The sequence below is a fragment of the Bombina bombina genome, chromosome 3 (genome assembly GCF_027579735.1).
Source record: "Bombina bombina isolate aBomBom1 chromosome 3, aBomBom1.pri, whole genome shotgun sequence".
Classification (NCBI taxonomy): domain Eukaryota; kingdom Metazoa; phylum Chordata; class Amphibia; order Anura; family Bombinatoridae; genus Bombina; species Bombina bombina.
In genome coordinates this window covers 1,046,239,096-1,046,261,126 of record NC_069501.1, presented here as the reverse complement: position 1 = coordinate 1,046,261,126, position 22,031 = coordinate 1,046,239,096, and positions in this window count along the sequence as shown.

Below are 22,031 nucleotides of genomic sequence, written 5' to 3'. Positions count from 1 at the left end.
TGTACTGACTTGTTGCATTGAGTTCCTACTGTGGGGCCGGTATTAATAGAATAAATCTAAACTGTTAGTTTTTAATGCTTACATAAATGTAAATACCCTACTGTAAAACTTGGATGTAATACTGGAGTAGTAATAGTGTGCCTCACTGCTATAGGTAAGACCCAAACTATTACAGGGCCAAAAAACCCTTAATGACATGCAATGTTAAAATGCATAAACACACACAACAATTAAAGGAATGCAATACCTGGCAGGTCCTTATGTGTAATTGCACCTCTGTGCTTCTGATCTTGTGCTCAATATTAAATGGGCAAATGACAAAGTCCATGTTGAAACCTGGAGAGGGGAAAAAAAAAATATCTACTTAAGACTTGCAGCACACAGAATATTTTCCTTTTTTTTTTTTTAGATTATTATATCCATGCCCCACATGCATTAAAACAAGAATATTTTAAAAGGGAAAGAAAAACACTTTTATTCCAACATGTGAAGGAAAAAAGTTCTGGCCACCCCAAGTTTGAGATTTTTTTTTTACTTTTTATAAGCCATACTGCCCACTCCCTAGACTTTAAAGGGACAATAAATTCAAAACTAAAAACTTTTATGATTCAGGCAGAGTATGCAATCCCTAACCCTTTAACTGCTGAGCCATTTCAACCCATGTGCTGAGCTGGTTTGCAGTTTTTATATGCTGCTCACTTTTAAACCCTAAAATCAATTTTTAAGTAAGAAACCTACAAATATTAGAGATCATTTTTTTACCAGGAGACCCAGCAGATTCAAACTATATAAACTGAATGTATATATCATGACATGCAAAAAACCTGCATTTAAAAAAAAAAAAAATGCAAAAAAACCAATAGTATGTTTCTGCGTGTTTGGGATATCCTCATAAGGTCCTTTCGGTATAGTTCTGTAAATTTGATCTGCACATAGGGGCTCCGATGAGCCTCCAAGCAAATAAAGGAACATTTATTTACACCCAGTAATCACCTGGCTATTGACACTTACATAGGGGCTTTAATTTTATGAGGGGCTTAGAGGCTTTAAAACAAGGGGGTCTTGGGGGTCTCTAGGCCTGTTATAGTGGTACATTTATGTAAACTATATTAAAGGGTCAGAAAAGTGTTTTTTAAAAACTAGTAGTTGGACTGTAAGCTGCATGTAGAATACTTTCTGATGGTAAATAGTTTTTTGAAGAAGCCGCTTCATGCCACGGTCTAGAAATAGCCGACAGCCCAGGGAGAAAGAAACTAAAATAGGTCCATGCAATCTACCAACCATATTGTTTATTATAATTACTGAAATGAATATTCAATAAGGCAATGCGCGACCCTTTCACATGCGCATTAATGTTACTACATACACGCATGTTTTATCAGTGTGAGGCGCGTGTCAAAGTATCTGCACTTGCTTATTTCACAGAGCAAGTCTACAAGTATTCATAGCATACATCATTCTTTGACTGTTAGTCAGTTGATAGAGAAGAGAATTATGGGAACCAATATGGCGGCTCGCGCTCACAAAGGGCTATATGTAAAGCCATCCGTAAATGGGTTTGCATAATTGGGTAAAACATGTACATTTTTGCAAGGAATTTATTATATTGAAAAAAAAAAAAATATACAACATATGAAATGCAATCTCACTATGTTTGTTTAAACCGTTAAATTTTATTCTAAAGGTTTATTGTCCCTTAAAACATAGTACATATTTTTATTAAAAAAACATAATTTATGCTTACCTGATAAATTTATTTCTCTTGTAGTGTATCCCCCACAGCAGAGCTGCTAAATAGCTCCTCCCCTCACTGCCATATCCAGTCATTCGACCGAAACAAGACGAGAAAGGAGAAAACATAGGGTGCAGTGGTGACTGTAGTTTAATTAAAATTTAGACCTGCCTAAAAAGGACAGGGCGGGCCGTGGAATGGATACACTACAAGAGAAATAAATTTATCAGGTAAGCATAAATTATGTTTTCTCTTGTTAAGTGTATCCAGTCCACGGATCATCCATTACTTATGGGATACCAATACCAAAGCTAAAGTACACGGATGATGGGAGGGACAAGGCAGGATTAAACGGAAGGAGCCACTGCCTGAAGAACCTTTCTCCCAAAAACAGCCTCCGAAGAAGCAAAATTATCAAATTTGTAAAATTTTGAAAAGGTGTGAAGCGAAGACCAAGTCGCAGCCTTGCAAATCTGTTCAACAGAGGCCTCATTTTTAAAGGCCCAGGTGGAAGCCACAGCTCTAGTAGAATGAGCTGTAATCCTTTCAGGGGGCTGCTGTCCAGCAGTCTCATGGGCTAAGCGAATTATGCTCCGAAGCCAAAAGGAAAACATAATTTATGCTTACCTGATAAATTCCTTTCTCCTGTAGTGTAGTCAGTCCACGGGTCATCCATTACTTATGGGATTATATCTCCTCCCTAACAGGAAGTGCAAGAGGATCACCCAAGCAGAGCTGCTATATAGCTCCTCCCCTCTACGTCACACCCAGTCATTCGACCGAAACCAAACGATAAAGGAGAAACTATAGGGTGCAGTGGTGACTGGAGTTTAAGTTAAAAATTTTTTAGACCTGCCGTAAACAACAGGGCGGGCCGTGGACTGACTACACTACAGGAGAAAGGAATTTATCAGGTAAGCATAAATTATGTTTTCTCCTGTTAAGTGTAGTCAGTCCACGGGTCATCCATTACTTATGGGATACCAATACCAAAGCTAGAAGTACACGGATGACGGGAGGGAAAGGCAGGATCTTTACACGGAAGGAACCACTGCCTGTAGAACCTCTCTCCCAAAAACAGCCACGAAGAAGCAAAAGTGTCAAATTTGTAAAATTTTGAAAAAGTATGAAGTGAAGACCAAGTTGCAGCCTTGCAAATCTGTTCAACAGAGGCCTCATTCTTAAAGGCCCAAGTGGAAGCCACAGCTCTAGTAGAATGAGCTGTAATCCTTTCAAGAGGCTGCTGTCCAGCAGTCTCATATGCTAAACGTATTATGCTACGAAGCCAAAAAGAGAGAGAGGTAGCCGAAGCTTTTTGACCTCTCCTCTGTCCAGAATAAACGACAAACAGGGAAGAAGTTTGACGAAAATCCTTAGTTACCTGCAAATAAAATTTCAGGGCACGGACGACGTCCAGATTGTGCAGAAGTCGTTCCTTCTTTGAAGAAGGGTTAGGGCACAATGATGGAACAACAATCTCTTGATTGATATTCCTGTTAGTGACTACCTTAGGTAAGAACCCAGGTTTAGTACGCAGAACTACCTTGTCTGAATGAAAAATCAGATAAGGAGAATCACAATGTAAGGCCGATAACTCAGAGACTCTTCGAGCCGAGGAAATAGCCATTAAAAACAGAACTTTCCAAGATAACAGCTTGATATCAAGGGAATGAAGGGGTTCAAACGGAACACCTTGCAGAACGTTAAGAACTAAGTTTAAGCTCCACGGCGGAGCAACAGTCTTAAACACAGGCTTAATCCTAGCCAAAGCCTGAACGTCTGGAACTTCTGACAGACGTTTGTGTAAAAGGATAGACAGAGCTGAGATCTGTCCCTTTAACGAACTAGCAGATAAACCCTTTTCTAAACCTTCTTGTAGAAAAGACAATATCCTAGGAATCCTAACCTTACTCCATGAGTAACTCTTGCATTCGCACCAATATAAGTATTTACGCCATATTTTATGGTAAATTTTCCTGGTAACAGGTTTCCTAGCCTGTATTAAGGTATCAATCACTGACTCCGAGAATCCCCGCTTTGATAGAATCAAGCGTTCAATCTCCATGCAGTCAGCCTCAGAGAAATTAGATTTGGATGTTTGAAAGGACCCTGAATCAGAAGGTCCTGTCTCAGAGGCAGAGACCAAGGTGGACAGGGCGACATGTCCACTAGATCTGCATACCAGGTCCTGCGTGGCCACGCAGGCGCTATTAGAATCATCAATGCTCTCTCCTGTTTGATCCTGGCAATCAATCGAGGAAGCATCGGGAAGGGTGGAAACACATAAGCCATGTTGAAAACCCAAGGTGCTGTCAGAGCATCTATCAGTACCGCTCCCGGGTCCCTAGACCTGGATCCGTAACAAGGAAGCTTGGCGTTCTGGCGAGACGCCATGAGATCCAGATCTGGTTTGCCCCAATGCTGAAGCAGTTGGGCAAACACCTCCGGATGAAGTTCCCACTCCCCCGGATGAAAAGTCTGGCGACTTAGGAAATCGGCCTCCCAGTTCTCCACGCCTGGGATGTGGATCGCTGACAGGTGGCAAGAGTGAGACTCTGCCCAGCGAATTATCTTTGAGACTTCCATCATCGCTAGGGAACTCCTTGTCCCTCCCTGATGGTTGATGTAAGCCACAGTCGTGATGTTGTCCGACTGAAACCTGATGAACCTCAGAGTTGCTAACTGAGGCCAAGCCAGAAGGGCATTGAAAACTGCTCTTAATTCCAGAATGTTTATTGGAAGGAGTCTCTCCTCCTGAGTCCATGATCCCTGAGCCTTCAGGGAATTCCAGACAGCGCCCCAACCTAGCAGGCTGGCGTCTGTTGTTACAATCGTCCAATCTGGCCTGCTGAAGGGCATCCCCCTGGACAGATGTGGCCGAGAAAGCCACCATAGAAGAGAATCTCTGGTCTCTTGATCCAGATTTAGCATAGGGGACAAATCTGAGTAATCCCCATTCCACTGACTTAGCATGCACAATTGCAGCGGTCTGAGATGCAGGCGTGCAAAAGGTACTATGTCCATTGCCGCTACCATTAAGCCAATTACCTCCATGCATTGAGCCACTGACGGGTGTTGAATGGAATGAAGGACACGGCAAGCATTTAGAAGTTTTGATAACCTGTCCTCTGTCAGGTAAATTTTCATTTCTACAGAATCTATAAGAGTCCCCAAGAAGGGAACTCTTGTGAGTGGCAATAGAGAACTCTTTTCTATGTTCACCTTCCACCCATGCGACCTTAGAAATGCCAGAACTAACTCTGTATGAGACTTGGCAGTTTGGAAATTTGACGCTTGTATCAGAATGTCGTCTAGGTACGGAGCTACCGCAATTCCTCGCGGTCTTAGTACCGCCAGAAGAGCGCCCAGAACCTTTGTAAAGATTCTTGGAGCCGTAGCTAACCCGAAGGGAAGAGCTACGAACTGATAATGCCTGTCTATGAAGGCAAATCTTAGGTACCGGTAATGATCCTTGTGAATCGGTATGTGAAGGTACGCATCCTTTAGATCCACTGTGGTCATGTACTGACCCTTTTGGATCATGGGTAAGATTGTACGAATAGTTTCCATCTTGAACGATGGAACTCTTAGGAATTTGTTTAGGATCTTAATATCAGAAAAACGAGTAACAATTGAAAATATAAGCGTTTTTATCACAGTCAAAGCACAGTCTCACAGGTCTGCTGTGAGTGATTACCTCCCTCAAAACTAGATTTGAAGACCCCTGAGCTCAGTAGAGACGTCCCGGATCATACAGGGAGAAGAAGGCAGACTGTGACTGAATTTCTTATGCGTAGCAAAAGCGCCAAAATAAGCCCCTCCCACACACATACAACAGTGAGGGAAGCTCAGTAAACTGTTTTAACCCAAAAACCAACGACAGCCATGTGGAAAATAAAGCCCAAATTATTTTTCACCAAGTACCTCAGATAATTAAACGATTTAACATGCCAGCAAACGTTTAACATCTAATTTATGAAATGTCATTAAAAAGCCTGCTGCTAGTCACTCATGCAGATTAGGCTAAAAGTTATATGCATACAGTATTTACCCAGTGAAGTGCCATTCCCCAGAAATACTAAAGTGTAAACATACATATATATCAGCCTGATACCAGTTGCTACTACTGCATTTAAGGCTGTACTTACATTATATCGGTATTAGCAGTATTTTCTCAGTCAATTCCATTCCTTAGAAAATAATATACTGCAACATACCTCTTTGCAGGTGAACCTGCCCGCTGTCCCCTGTTCTGAAGTTACCTCACTCCTCAGAATGGCCGAGAACAGCAAAATGGATCTTAGTTACGTCCGCTAAGATCATACAGAAAACTCAGGCAGATTCTTCTTCAAATGCTGCCTGAGAAAAAACAACACACTCCGGTGCCGTTTAAAATAAACTTTTGATTGAAGAAATAAAAACTAAGTTTAATAACCACAGTCCTCTCACACATCCTATCTATTAGTTGGGTGCAAGAGAATGACTGGGTGTGACGTAGAGGGGAGGAGCTATATAGCAGCTCTGCTTGGGTGATCCTCTTGCACTTCCTGTTGGGGAGGAGTTAATATCCCATAAGTAATGGATGACCCGTGGACTGACTACACTTAACAGGAGAAATGACAGCCTTCTAGCATTACTCAGTCTTGTTAGAAAATGGACTAGTCATACCTTGAGCAGAAAAGTCTGCAAACTGTTCCCCCCAACTGAAGTTCTCTGGGCTCAACAGTCCTGCGTGGGAACAGCAATTGATTTTAGTTACTGCTGCTAAAATCATACTCCTCTTTTAAACAGAACTCTTCGTCCTTTTCTGTTTTAGAGTAAATAGTACAAACCCGCACTATTTTAAAATAAACTCTTGATAGAAGAATAAAAAACTACAACACCACATACTCTTCACCATCTCCGTGGAGATGCTACTTGTTCAGAGCGGCAAAGAGAATGACTGGGGGGCGGAGCCTGAGGAGGGGCTATATGGGCAACTTTTGCTGTGCTCTTTGCCATTTCCTGTTGGGGAAGAGAATATTCCCACAAATAAGGATGACGCCGTGGACCAGACACACCAATGTTGGAGAAATAGTCATTTTCCAACATTTCCACTTAAAGGTAGATGACACCCAAAAAATCTCTTATGATATTTCAGATACAGTTTTAAACAACTTTACACTTACTACTATTATAATATTTGCCTTCTCTTGGAATTCATAGTTGAAAGCTAAGCCTGGGTAGGCTCATATTGTAATCTCTAAATCCTTGAAGGCCACCTCTTATTTGAATGCATTTGACAGTGTTTCACAGCTAGAGGGCGTTAATGTGTGTCATATAGATAACCTTGTTCTCACGGCCGTGTAGTTACTTATGAGAGGGCACCGATTGGCTAAAATGCAAGTCTGTCAAAAGAACTGAAATATTGGGGCAGTCTGCGGAGGCTTAGATACAAGGTAATTACAGAGGTAAGAAGTATATGTATGAATATAACCATGTTGGTTATGCAAAACTGGAGAATGGGCAATAAAGGGATTATCTATCTTTTTAAATAACAATTCTGGACCAGACTATCCCTTTAAGGTTTTTTTAAAAATCTCCAATTGTGACCAAAAATTTTAACTGCTACTATCTTACACAATGACCCCTCTATAATATCACAAAGTATGGGGGCTTTTTACTGTGGAATTTTAAAAATATTGGGCTTCAAATGTCACTGAAAATGCAAATAGTAATATTTTGGCACAATGGGAGATTTAAACGTTTGAAAAGGACAATTGTTGAAATTTGTGTGACACTTGGGGCCCAATATTTTTTAAATTCCACAGTAAAAAGTCCACATACTGTGTGATATATTGTAGAGGGGTCATTGTGTGAGATAACTGCAGTGAATATTTATTGACACAATAGAATTGAAGTGCTGGAAAGGGACTATTTTTCCCAGTTTGAGTTACATTTGGGGCCCAATATTTTTTTAAATTCCACAGTAAAAAGTCCCCATACTTCATAATATTATAGTAAGGTCATTGTGAGATAGCTACAGTGCAAATTTGTTGGTACAATGGAAATTTTTGTTTTTAACCTTTAGAGAAAGTGCTGGAACAGTACTATTTTTGCAATTTAAGTGACATTAGGGACCCAATATTTTTAAAATTCCATAACAAAAAAAGTCACCATACTTTGTGATGTTGTAGAGGGGTCATTCTGTGAGATAGCTGCAGTGAAAATGTATTGGTACAATGGAAATTTTTCTTTTAACCATTAGTGAAGTGCTGGAAATTACTATTTTTTTTAGATTTGAGTAACATCTTGGGCCCAATACTTCAAAAATTCCACAGTAAAAAATCTCCATATTTTGCGATATTGTATGAGTCATTTTGTGATATGCCTGCAGTGAAAATTAATATTTTTTGCAATTTGAGTGATATTTGAAACTCTATTTTAAAATTCCACAGTAAAACATTTCCATACTGTGTGATACTGTAGAGGGTTCAGTGTGTGAGATATGTGCATTGTAAATATCTTGGTATAATGCTTTTTTGTTTTATATTTATGCAGATTTGTATTAAAATGTCAATTACAAACATGCTTACGCTTTAAGTAATTTTTAATGTAAAAAATAAACAAATCTTACACGGTTAAAACATCTATTATATATGTATGGTACAGCTATTATTTTTTAAAATATTAAAAAAAAGGGGCACTTTCGTTCATTAAACTTTACATTGCAGCGGTTTTTTCTTTTTCTTTTCTTAAAGTGAAGGTCCATTTTGATGAATTAATGCCCGGTTTTAAATAAACCTATTAAAAACAAGGGCACTTTAATTAATCAAAATTGACATTTCACAGTTTTCTTCAAAAACTTACCTTTTAATCCTGGCAGCCGCTCCAGCACTTCCTCCGCCCGTCGCAAGCTGTCTTCGCGGGTCCAAAATGCCGAATCCAGCTTCTTCCAATCACAGCGTTGCATCAGGCCAAGATTCCCCCGGGGGGGAAGCTGTGATTGGTGGAAGCCTGATTCGTAATTTCTGACGTCTGCAGAGGCTTCAGAAGGCCGGGGGAAATCGATGGAGCGTTATTCAAAAGGTAAGTTTTTGAAGAAAACAGTGAAATGTCAATTTTGATTGATTAAAGTGTCCTTGTTTTCAATAGGTTTATTAAAAACGGGCACTAATCAATCAAAATGGACCTTCACTTTAAATACTTATCTTTTATTTAGCAAACCAGACCAGCGATCCTCCGCCCGCAGCGACTCTGTACTTAGCACTTCAATGACAAAATTGGCTTCCTCCAATCGTTGCCTGGCCTCACGAGCCGAACGCAATGGTGTGCACGCCATGATTGGAGGAAGCCGGTTTCATCATTTTAAGGGATATTCCAGCCAAAATTGGAAACCACATGGGTGCATTTCAGTATTGAACAGAAGCAATTTTGTAATATACATGCATTAGCAAAAATGCTTCTAATAAAGGCTATAGCTGTTTCAAAAGTGTATTTAAGTATGCACCAGCATTTTAAAAACAGCACTTGCTCAGTGAGCCTAAGGTGCTTGTACCATCTGGCAATGACTGAATTTTTTAATTGCCGACATGATACAAGCCCCACTGTTGATATGAGCAGCGACAATATCTATGCTTCACATGCAGAGAAAAATCTTAACACTAAAACAGTAATAACTTTTACTAGAAGCATTTTTGATAATACACGAATTTGTAAATGTTTCTATTCAAAGATGTAATTAGAAAGGGACACTGAACCCAAATGTTTTCTTTTGTAATTCAGATAGAGCATGCAATTTTAAACAACTTTCTAATTTACTCCTAATATCAATTTTTCTTCGTTATCTTGCTATCTTTATTTGAAAAAGAAGGCGTCTAAGCTTTTTTTTTTCTTGGTTCAGTACTCTGGACAGCACTTTTTGATTGGTGGATGAATTTATCCACCAATTAGCAAGGACAACCCAGGTTGTTCACCAAAAATGGGCCGGCATCTAAACTTACATTCTTGCATTTCAAATAAGAAGTTGGCTTCTTATTCAAGCTGTTCCTTATTCGTGAAATTCTGTTTCTTATTCATGGAAGTTGGTTTCTTATTCAAATTTTGTCAGACTGCTTTAAGTTGACTTTAAAATAAAAATATAGGTTTTATTTAAATAATAATATGATTCATATAATGTAGTTACACAGAGATGGAATCCCTTTTTACAAGTGGATATACAAACAGGAAAAAAACAGAATTTATGCTTACCTGATAAATTACTTTCTCCAACGGTGTGTCCGGTCCACGGCGTCATCCTTACTTGTGGGAATATCTCTTCCCCAACAGGAAATAGCAAAAAGTCCCAGCAAAAGCTGCCCATATAGTCCCTCCTAGGCTCCGCCCACCCCATTCATTCGACCAACGGACAGGAGGAAAAAAAACAGGAGAAACCATAGGGTGCCGTGGTGACTGTAGTTAGAGAAAATAATTCATCAAACCTGATTAAAAAACCAGGGCGGGCCGTGGACCGGACACACTGTTGGAGAAAGTAATTTATCAGGTAAGCATAAATTCTGTTTTCTTCAACATTGGTGTGTCCGGTCTACGGCATCATCCTTACTTGTGGGAACCAATACCAAAGCTTTAGGACACGGATGAAGGGAGCAAATCAGGTTACCTAAACAGAAGGCACCACGGCTTGCAAAACCTTTCTCCCAAAAATAGCCTCCGAAGAAGCAAAAGTATCAAATTTGTAAAATTTGGCAAAAGTGTGCAGTGAAGACCAAGTCGCTGCCTTACATATCTGATCAACAGAAGCCTCGTTCTTGAAGGCTCATGTGGAAGCCACACACCTAGTAGAGTGAGCTGTGATTCTTTCAGGAGGCTGCCGTCCGGCAGTCTCATAAGCCAATCGGATGATGCTTTTAAGCCAAAAGGAAAGAGAGGTAGAAGTCGCTTTTTGACCTCTCCTTTTACCAGAATAGACGACAAACAGAGAAGATGTTTGTCTGAATTCTTTTGTAGCCTCTAAATAGAATTTTAGAGCACGGACTACGTCTAAATTGTGTAACAAACGTTCCTTCTTTGAAACTGGATTCGGACACAAAGAAGGTACAACTATCTCCTGGTTAATATTTTTGTTGGAAACAACCTTTGGAAGAAAACCAGGTTTAGTACGCAAAACAACCTTATCTGAATGGAACACCAGATAGGGCGGAGAACACTGCAAAGCAGATAACTCAGAAACTCTTCTAGCAGAACAAATAGCAACAAAAAACAAAAAACTTTCCAAGATAACAACTTCATATCTATGGAATGTAAAGGTTCAAACGGAACCCCTTGGAGAACTGAAAGAACTAGATTTAAACTCCAGGGAGGAGTCAAAGGTCTGTAAACAGGCTTGATCCTAACCAGAGCCTGAACAAATGCTTGAACATCTGGCACAGCTGCCAGTCGTTTGTGTAGTAAGACAAATAACGCAGAAATCTGTCCCTTTAGAGAACTCGCTGATAATCCTTTATCCAAACCTTCTTGTAGAAAGGAAAGAATCTTAGGAATTCTGATCTTATTCCATGGGAATCCCTTGGATTCACACCAGCAGATATATCTTTTCCATATTTTATGGTAAATTTTTCTAGTTACCGGTTTTCTGGCTTGAACCAGAGTATCTATCACAGAATCTGAAAACCCACGCTTTGATAGAATCAAGCGTTCAATTTCCAAGCCGTCAGCTGGAGGGAGACCAGATTTGGATGTTCGAATGGACCCTGTACAAGAAGGTCCTGTCTCAAAGGTAGCTTCCATGGTGGAACCGATGACATATTCACCAGGTCTGCATACCAAGTCCTGCGTGGCCCTCTCCTGCTTGATCCTGGCTACCAGCCTGGGAATGAGAGGAAACGGTGGAAACACATAAGCTAGGTTGAAGGTCCAAGGCGCTACTAGTGCATCCACTAGAGTCGCCTTAGGATCCCTGGATCTGGACCCGTAGCAAGGAACCTTGAAGTTCTGACGAGACGCCATCAGATCCATGTCTGGAATGCCCCATAATTGAGTTAATTGGGCAAAGATCTCCGGGTGGAGTTCCCACTCCCCCGGATGGAATGTCTGACGACTCAGATAATCCGCCTCCCAGTTTTCCACTCCTGGGATGTGGATCGCAGATAGATGGCAGGAGTGATCCTCCGCCCATTCTATTATTTTGGTCACTTCTCTCATCGCCAGGGAACTCCTTGTTCCCCCCTGATGATTGATATAAGCAACAGTCGTCATGTTGTCTGATTGGAATCTTATAAATCTGGCCTTTGCTAGTTGAGGCCAAGCCCTGAGAGCATTGAATATCGCTCTCAGTTCCAGAATGTTTATCGGGAGAAGAGACTCTTCCCGAGACCATAGTCCCTGAGCTTTCAGGGATTCCCAGACCGCGCCCCAGCCTGCTAGACTGGCGTCGGTCGTGACGATGACCCACTCTGGTCTGCGGAAGCTCATTCCCTGGGACAGGTGGTCCAGGGTTAGCCACCAACGGAGTGAGTCTCTGGTCTTCTGATCTACTTGAATCACTGGAGACAAGTCTGTATAGTCCCCATTCCACTGTTTCAGCATGCACAGTTGTAATGGTCTTAGATGAATTTGCGCAAAAGGAACTATGTCCATTGCTGCAACCATCAACCCTACTACTTCCATGCACCGAGCTACGGAAGGACGTGGAATAGAATGAAGAACTTGACAAGTGTTTAGAAGTTTTGACTTTCTGACTTCTGTCAGGAAAATCCTCATTTCTAAAGTATCTATTATTGTTCCCAAGAAAGGAACTCTTGTCGACGGAGACAGGGAACTTTTTTCTATGTTCACCTTCCATCCGTGAGATCTGAGAAAGGCCAGAACGATGTCTGTGTGAGCCTTTACCTTTGAGAGAGACGCTTGTATCAGAATGTCGTCCAAGTAAGGTACTACTGCAATGCCCCTTGGTCTTAGAACCGCTAGAAGGGACCCGAGTACCTTTGTGAAAATCCTTGGAGCAGTGGCTAACCCGAATGGGAGGGCCACAAACTGGTAATGTTTGTCCAGAAAGGCGAACCTTAGGAACTGATGATGATCCTTGTGGATAGGAATATGTAGATACGCATCCTTTAGGTCCACGGTAGTCAAAAATTGACCTTCCTGGATTGTAGGTAGAATCGTTCGAATGGTCTCCATTTTTAACGATGGAACCCTGAGAAATTTGTTTAGGATGTTTAAATCCAGAATTGGTCAGAAAGTTCCCTCTTTTTTGGGAACTACAAACAGATTTGAGTAAAATCCCATTCCCTGTTCCGCCGTTGGAACTGGGTGTATCACTCCCATTTTTAACAGGTCTTCTACACAATGTAAGAATGCCTGTCTCTTTATTTGGTTTGAGGATAAGTGAGACATGTGGAACCTTCCCCTTGGGGGTAGTTCCTTGAATTCCAGAAGATAACCCTGAGAGACTATTTCTAGTGCCCAGGGATCCTGAACATCTCTTGCCCAAGCCTGAGCGAAGAGAGAGAGTCTGCCCCCTACTAGATCCGGTCCCGTAATCGGGGGCTACTCCTTCAGGCTGTTTTGTTAGCAGCAGCAGGCTTCTTGGCCTGCTTACCCTTGTTCCAGCCTTGCATCGGTTTCCAGGCTGGTTTGGTTTGTGAAGCATTACCCTCTTGTTTAGAGGATGCGGAATTAGAGGCCGGTCCATTCCTGAAATTGCGAAAGGAACGAAAATTAGACTTATTCTTGGCTTTGAAAGGCCTATCTTGAGGGAGGGCGTGGCCCTTTCCCCCAGTGATGTCTGAGATAATCTCTTTCAATTCTGGCCCAAAGAGAGTTTTACCCTTGAAGGGGATATTAAGCAATTTTGTCTTGGAAGATACATCCGCTGACCAAGACTTTAGCCAAAGCGCTCTGCACGCCACAATTGCAAACCCTGAATTTTTCGCAGCTAATCTAGCTAATTGCAAAGCGGCATCTAAAATAAAAATTAGCCAACTTGAGTGCGTGAACTCTGTCCATAACCTCCTCATACAGAGTCTCTCTACTGAGCGACTTTTCTAGTTCCTCGAACCAGAACCACGCTGCTGTAGTGACAGGAACAATGCACGAAATGGGTTGCAGGAGGTAACCTTGCTGTACAAAAATCTTTTTAAGCAAACCCTCCAATTTTTTATCCATAGGATCTTTGAAAGCACAATTATCCTCGATAGGAATAGTAGTGCGCTTGTTTAAAGTAGAAACTGCCCCCTCGACCTTAGGGACTGTCTGCCATAAGTCCTTTCTGGGGTCGACCATAGGAAATAATTTCTTAAATATAGGAGGGGGGACAAAAAAGGTATGCCGGGCTTCTCCCACTCCTTATTCACTATGTCCGCCACCCGCTTGGGTATAGGAAAAAGCGTCGGGGTGCACTGGAACCTCTAGGAACTTGTCCATCTTGCATAATTTTTCTGGAATGACCAGGTTGTCACAATCATCCAGAGTAGATAACACCTCCTTAAGCAGTGCGCGGAGATGCTCTAATTTAAATTTAAATGTCACATCAGGTTCAGCCTGTTGAGAAATTTTTCCTGAATCTGAAATTTCCCCATCTGACAAAACCTCCCTCATGGCCCCTTCAGATTGGTGTGAGGGTATGACAGAGCAATTATCATCAGCGCCCTCCTGCTCTTCAGTGTTTAAAACAGAGCAATCGCGCTTTCTCTGATATGCAGGCATTTTGGATAAAATATTTGCTATGGAGTTATCCATTACTGCAGTCAATTGTTGCATAGTAATAAGCATTGGCGCGCTAGAAGTACTAGGGGCCTCCTGCGTGGGCAAAACTGGCATAGACACAGAAGGAGATGATGTAGAACTATGTCTACTCCCTTCATCTGATGAAACATCTTGGGCAATTTTACTATCTGTGGCAGTACTGTCCTTACTTTGTTTTGACGCTATGGCACAATTATCACACAATTTTGAAGGGGGAGACACATTGACTTTCATACATATAGAACATAGCTTATCTGAAGGTACAGACATGTTAAACAGACTAAAACTTGTCAATAAAGCACAAAAACCGTTTTAAAACAAAACCGTTACTGTCTCTTTAAATTTTAAACAGTGCACACTTTATTACTGAATATGTGAAAAAGTATGAAGGAATTGTTCAAAATTTACCAAATTTTCACCACAGTGTCTTAAAGCATTAAAAGTATTGCACACCAAATTTCAGAGCTTTAACCCTTAAAATGAGGAAACCGGAGCCGGTTACAGTTTTAACCCCTCTACAGTCCCAGCTACAGCCTTTGCTGCGACTTTACCAAACCCAGGGGGGAATACGATACCAAATGAAGCCTTCTAGGAACCTTTCCAACTACTTTCAGATCCACACACATGCATCTGCATGTCTTGCTCTCAAAAGTAACTGCGCAGTAATGGTGCGAAAATGAGGCTCAGCCTACAACTGGGAAGGCCCTTCCTGACTGGAAAGGTGTCTAACTCAGTGCCTGACGTTAAAAAACGTTCCCCAAGCTTATAAGTGTGAATTTCCAACATAAACATGTATAAAATGCTCAAATAAAGCAATCGATTTTGCCCATAAAAGTGTCTACCAGTTTTATAGCCCATATTAAGCCCTTTATTCTGTTTGAGACTAAGAAAATGGCTTACCGGTCCCCATGAGGGGAAATGACAGCCTTCCAGCATTACACAGTCTTGTTAGAAATATGGCTAGTCATACCTTAAGCAGAAAAGTCTGCTAACTGTTTCCCCCAACTGAAGTTACTTCATCTCAACAGTCCTATGTGGAAACAGCAAACGATTTTAGTTACTGCTGCTAAAATCATCTTCCTCTCACAAACAGAACTCTACTATTTACTCTGAAACAGAAAAAGATGAACATACCAGCACTATTTTAAAATAAACTCTTGATAGTAGAATAAAAAACTACAACTAAACACCACATACTCTTAACCATCTCTGTGGAGATGTTGCCTGTGCAACGGCAAAGAGAATGACTGGGGTGGGCGGAGCCTAGGAGGGACTATATGGGCAGCTTTTGCTGGGACTCTTTGCCATTTCCTGTTGGGGAAGAGATATTCCCACAAGTAAGGATGACGCCGTGGACCGGACACACCAATGTTGGAGAAATACCAATATTACTATTTTGAATAAGTAACTGATATTTTCAAAGGGTTAATGACCATTGGGCCACTGATTTTACTATGAATATATGCAGGGTAGATCCCACTCCATGGCATGCACTTGTTTTTAGCTTGGCCCAATGGTGTTTTGGGCACAGAAATTGATGCCAACACTGGCATTGGTGCTGTCATTACCATTTTTTAATAAGTAACAGATATTTTCGAATGGTTAAAGTTAAGGTCAATTTTGATGAATTAGTGCCCGGTTTTTAATAATCCTATTAAAAACAAGGGCGCTTTAATTCATCAAAATTGACATTTCACTCATTTTCTTCAAAAACTTACCTTTTAATCCTTGCAGCTGCTCCAGCACTTCCTCCACCCGTCGCAAGCCGTCTTCGTGGGTCCAAAATGACTAATCCAACTTCCTCCAATCACAGCGTTGCATCAGGCCAAGATTCCCCCGGGGGGGGGGGGGGGGAGCCGTGATTGGAGGAAGCCGGATTCATCATTTCTGACATCTGCAGAGGCTACCGACGGCCGTGGGAATCACTGGAGCGGCTGCCAGAATGAAAAGGTAAGTTTTCGAAGAAAAAGAGTGAAATGTCAATTTTGATGAAATAAAGTGCCCTTGTTTTTAATAGGATTATTAAACAACGGGCAACAATTAATCAAAATTGACCTTCACTTTAATAATCATTGGGCCACTGATTTCACTATGAAGATATACAGAGTATATCTCCCTCCATGACATGCAGTTGTTTTTAGCCTGGCCCAATGGTGTTTTGGGCACAGAAATTGATGCCAACACTGGCACTGTAATTACAATTTTTGAATAAGTAATATATTTTCGAAGGGTTAATAACCATTGGGCCACTGATTTCACTATGAATATATACAGGGTATATTCCCCTCCATGGTGTTTTGGGCACAGAAATTGATGCCAACCTGGCATAGGTGCTCCTCATTTTTTAATAAGTAACTGATATTTTCAAAGGGTTAATAACTATTGGGCCACTATTTTCACTATGAATATATACAGGGTAGATCCCCCTCCATGACATGCAGTTATTAGCCTGGCCCAATGGTGTTTTGGGCACAGAAATTGATGCCAACCTGGCATAGGTGCTCCTCATTTTTTAATAAGTAACTGATATTTTCAAAGGGTTAATAAACTATTGGGCCACTATTTTCACTATGAATATATACAGGGTAGATCCCCCTCCATGACATACAGTTATTAGCCTGGCCCAATGGTGTTTTGGGCACAGAAATTGATGCCAACACTGGCACTAGTGCTGTAATTCTCATTTTTTAATAAGTATCTCATATTTTCAAAGGATTAAAGGGACACTGTACCCAAAAATTTTCTTTCGTGATTCAGATTGAGCATGAAATTTTAAGCAACTTTCTAATTTACTGCTATTATCAAATTTTCTTCATTCTCTTGGTATCTTTATTTGAAATGCAAGAATGTAAGTTTAGATGCCGGCCCATTTTTGGTGAACAACCTGGGTTGTCCTTGCTGATTGGTGGATAAATTCATCCACCAATAAAAAACTGCTGTCCAGAGTACTGAAACCCAAAAAAGCTTAGATGCCTTCTTTTTCAAATAATGATAGCAAGAGAACAAAGAAAAATTGATAATAGGAGTAAATTAGAAAGTTGCTTAAAATTGCATGCTCTTTCTGAATTACAAAAGAAAAAATTTGAGTTCAGTGTCCCTTTAACCCCTTAATGACAACTGACGTACCAGGTACGTCATGCATTAACAATCAGTTAATGACAATGGACGTACCTGGTACGTCAGTTGTCTAACAGAGTGCTAGAAGTGATCACAATCACTTCCAGCAGCTCTGAGGGTATTGCAGTGATGCCTCGATATGGAGGCATCCTGCAATACCCCTTTACAAGACTCCGATGCAGAGAGAGCCACTCTGTGGCCCTCTCTGCACCGGTAGTGATGGTGCCGATGGTGCCTCTGACCGGTGGGAGGAGGGAGCGTGTGCGCGCGCGTGCACGGGTGTGCGTGTGCACATGCGCACATTAGCCACACTGACACCAATGAAAAAATAAGGGGAAAAAAAAGTTATTTTATTTTTTTTATATTTAAAAGGATCTGTGAGGGGGTGGGGGTATTGTGGGGGGGGGCTGCTACACTACAGAAATAAATAAACACAAATAACAGTTATAAATAAAATTAAAATAAGTTTGGTTTGTGGGGCCAAACTGGGTACTGGCAGACAGCTGCCAGTACCCAAGATGGCGGTAATTAGGTAGGGGAGAGGGTTAGAGAGCTGGAGGGGGGGGGGATCAGGGAGGTTGGTGCTAAGGCAGGGGTCCATCACAACTAAAATATTTTATAATTTTTATTTAAAAAAAAAAAAAAAAAAAAAAAACTTTTATTTAGTACTGGCAGCGGCATTTAGCGGCCTTCTAATTACCAAAAAGCAACCACAAAGCCATATAAGTCTGTTATTTCTGAAAAAGGGGATCCCAGAGAAGCATTTACAACCATTTGTGCCATAATTGCAGAAGCTGTTTGTAAATAATTTCAGTGGGAAACCTAAAGTTTGTGACAAAATTTGTGAAAAAGTGAACTTTTTTTATTTTTTTATCGCATTTGGCGGTGAAATGGTGGCATGAAATATACCAAAATGGGCCTAGATCAATACTTTGGGATGTCTTCTAAAACAAAATATATACATGTCAAGGGATATTCAGATATTCCTGACAGATATCAGGGTTCCAAAGTAACTAGCGCTAATTTTGAAAAAAAGTGGTTTGGAAATAGCAAAGTGCTACTTGTATTTATTGCCCCATAAATTGCAAAAAAAGCAAAGAACATGTAAACATTGGGTATTTCTAAACTCAGGACAAAATTTATAAACTATTTAGCATGGGTGTTTTTTGGTGATTGTAGATGTGTAACAGATTTTGGGGGTCAAAGTTAGAAAAAGAGTGTTTTTTTCCATTTTTTCCTCATATTTTATCATTTTTTTTTTAGTAAATTATAAGATATGATGAAAATAATGGTATCTTTAGAAAGTCCATTTAATGACGAGAAAAACGGTATATAATATGTGTGGGTACAGTAAACGAGTAAGAGGAAAATTACAGCTAAACGCAAACACTGCAGAAATGTAAAAATAGCCATTGTCATTAAGGGTAAGAAAATTGAAAAATGGTCCGGTCATTAAGGGGTTAATGACCATTGGGCCACTGATTTTACTGTTAATATATATAAGGTATATCGCTCTCCAAATCATGCAATTGGTTTTTAGCCTGGCCCAATGGAGTTTTGGGCACATAAATTGTTGCCAACTCTGGCATAGGTGCTGTAATTACCATTTTAACTGATATTTTAAAAGGGTTAATAACCATGACATGCAGTTGTTTTTAGCCTGGCCCAATGGTGTTTTACTCTAGAGCTCTGAGCTGTATAGTAGCCTTCCATAGCAAACTCAATGGTAGTCATTCGGGGAAGTGTTTATTATTTCTCATGGTGATTATCCATATCATAGGACAACTGATGCCTTGTCTGTTTTAGCTGTTGATTCAGTTGGTCAACATTTTTATGTTAATAACCTTCATCCTAGAGGGACATAAAAGCCCTCGTCTGAAATGATAGACCCTCTTTTTTCCAGTAAGGGGTCCTTTTAAGAGATGTGGCTGCTCAGATATGGGGACCGATTAACCAAACGGTCAATCGGCCCCAATGTTTCCGCACAAACCTTCAGGCTTGCCGGAAAAAGCAGTTAAGAAGCAGCTGTCTTAAGACCGCTACTCCTTAACTGGTACCCCGTCTCTAAGGGGCGTACAGCAATCAACCCAATCTCATACGATCGGGTTGATTGACAACCCCTGCTAGCGGCCAATTGGCCGCAAATCTGGAGGGGGCGGCATTGCACAAGCAGTCCACTAGAACTTTCCACAAAGAAATAGCAAGGGCACTATCGAGGCATGCTTCTCAATTGTATTAGTTACTTGTGATACCTTTAGTGCTGGTATCAGTATAATGTTTTTTTATGAGAAGTGGTGCTAGCATTTAATACAACATTTGTATAAACAATTGGGATTAAGGTCCCTGGAAAGAAATGCTTGTGTAGCACTCTTTGCCCAGACTGATATGTAGAGGTAGAAAAGTTTTTTTAAAATGTAACTTTTATTGAACTTTATTAAAAAGATGGATAAATACACACATTTAAAATTACTCTATTGCATGTAGCTGAAATAGGCTATTTGTGAGATCTGTTATTATGTATCAGGCCTTTTAAGCATCTATTGATAATCAGTTCTCACTAGTTAATATATACCAGTTAGCATATATAATGCTTATCACCTAAGTTACTTGTGTGGCTGATGTGAAAGTACCTTTCTGCATATGTTCTTTTTTTTTATCTTACTGTACAATAAAATTCAAAAGTATAGAAAGGTGGCTTTCAAATTTGGTTTGCAGTTAAACAACTCACAGGATTTTTGTGGTTTTTAGGTTACACTCTATAACATGCAATAGTCAAATTCAATAACTCGTGCAGTGCTAGAGAGATAAATTCAAGTATTGAAAGGTGGCTTTCACATTTTATTTGTTGCAGTTAAAAAACTCACAGGATTTTTGAGGTTTTTGGTTACGCTCTATAACCATTTATTGTCTATGACATACCCTGTAGTTGTCAAGGTATTACTCATATCTCTCTCTTGGATCTTGTATGTATAGGTGATCTGCTATCATAAAGCTCTCAATAATGTTTTTATGTTGGCATTTAACAATTACAGGGAGTGCAGAATTATTAGGCAAATTAGTATTTTGACCACATCATCCTCTTTATGCATGTTGTCTTACTCCAAGCTGTATAGGCTCAAAAGCCTACTACCAATTATGCATATTAGGTGATGTGCATCTCTGTAATGAGAAGGGGTGTAGTCTAATGACATCAACACCCTATATCAGGTGTGCATAATTATTAGGCAACTTCCTTTCCTTTGGCAAAATGGGTCAAAAGAAGGACTTGACAGGCTCAGAAAAGTCAAAAATAGTGAGATATCTTGCAGAGGGATGCAGCACTCTTAAAATTGCAAAGCTTCTGAAGCGTGATCATCGAACAATCAAGCGTTTCATTCAAAATAGTCAACAGGGTCGCAAGAAGCGTGTGGAAAAACCAAGGCGCAAAATAACTGCCCATGAACTGAGAAAAGTCAAGCGTGCAGCTGCCAAGATGCCACTTGCCACCAGTTTGGCCATATTTCAGAGCTGCAACATCACTGGAGTGCCCAAAAGCACAAGGTGTGCAATACTCAGAGACATGGCTAAGGTAAGAAAGGCTGAAAGACGACCACCACTGAACAAGACACACAAGCTGAAACGTCAAGACTGGGCCAAGAAATATCTCAAGACTGATTTTTCTAAGGTTTTATGGACTGATGAAATGAGAGTGAGTCTTGATGGGCCAGATGGATGGGCCCATAGCTGGATTGGTAAAGGGCAGAGAGCTCCAGTCCGACTCAGACGCCAGCAAGGTGGAGGTGGAGTACTGGTTTGGGCTGGTATCATCAAAGATGAGCTTGTGGGGCCTTTTCGGGTTGAGGATGGAGTCAAGCTCAACTCCCAGTCCTACTGCCAGTTTCTGGAAGACACCTTCTTCAAGCAGTGGTACAGGAAGAAGTCTGCATCCTTCAAGAAAAACATGATTTTCATGCAAGACAATGCTCCATCACACGCGTCCAAGTACTCCACAGCGTGGCTGGCAAGAAAGGGTATTAAAGAAGAAAATCTAATGACATGGCCTCCTTGTTCACCTGATCTGAACCCCATTGAGAACCTGTGGTCCATCATCAAATGTGAGATTTACAAGGAGGGAAAACAGTACACCTCTCTGAACAGTGTCTGGGAGGCTGTGGTTGCTGCTGCACGCAATGTTGATGGTGAACAGATCAAAACACTGACAGAATCCATGGATGGCAGGCTTTTGAGTGTCCTTGCAAAGAAAGGTGGCTATATTGGTCACTGATTTGTTTTTGAATGTCAGAAATGTATATTTGTGAATGTTGAGATGTTATATTGGTTTCACTGGTAAAAATAAATAATTGAAATGGGTATATATTTGTTTTTTGTTAAGTTGCCTAATAATCATGCACAGTAATAGTCACCTGCACACACAGATGTCCCCCTAAAATAGCTATAACTAAAAACAAACTAAAAACTA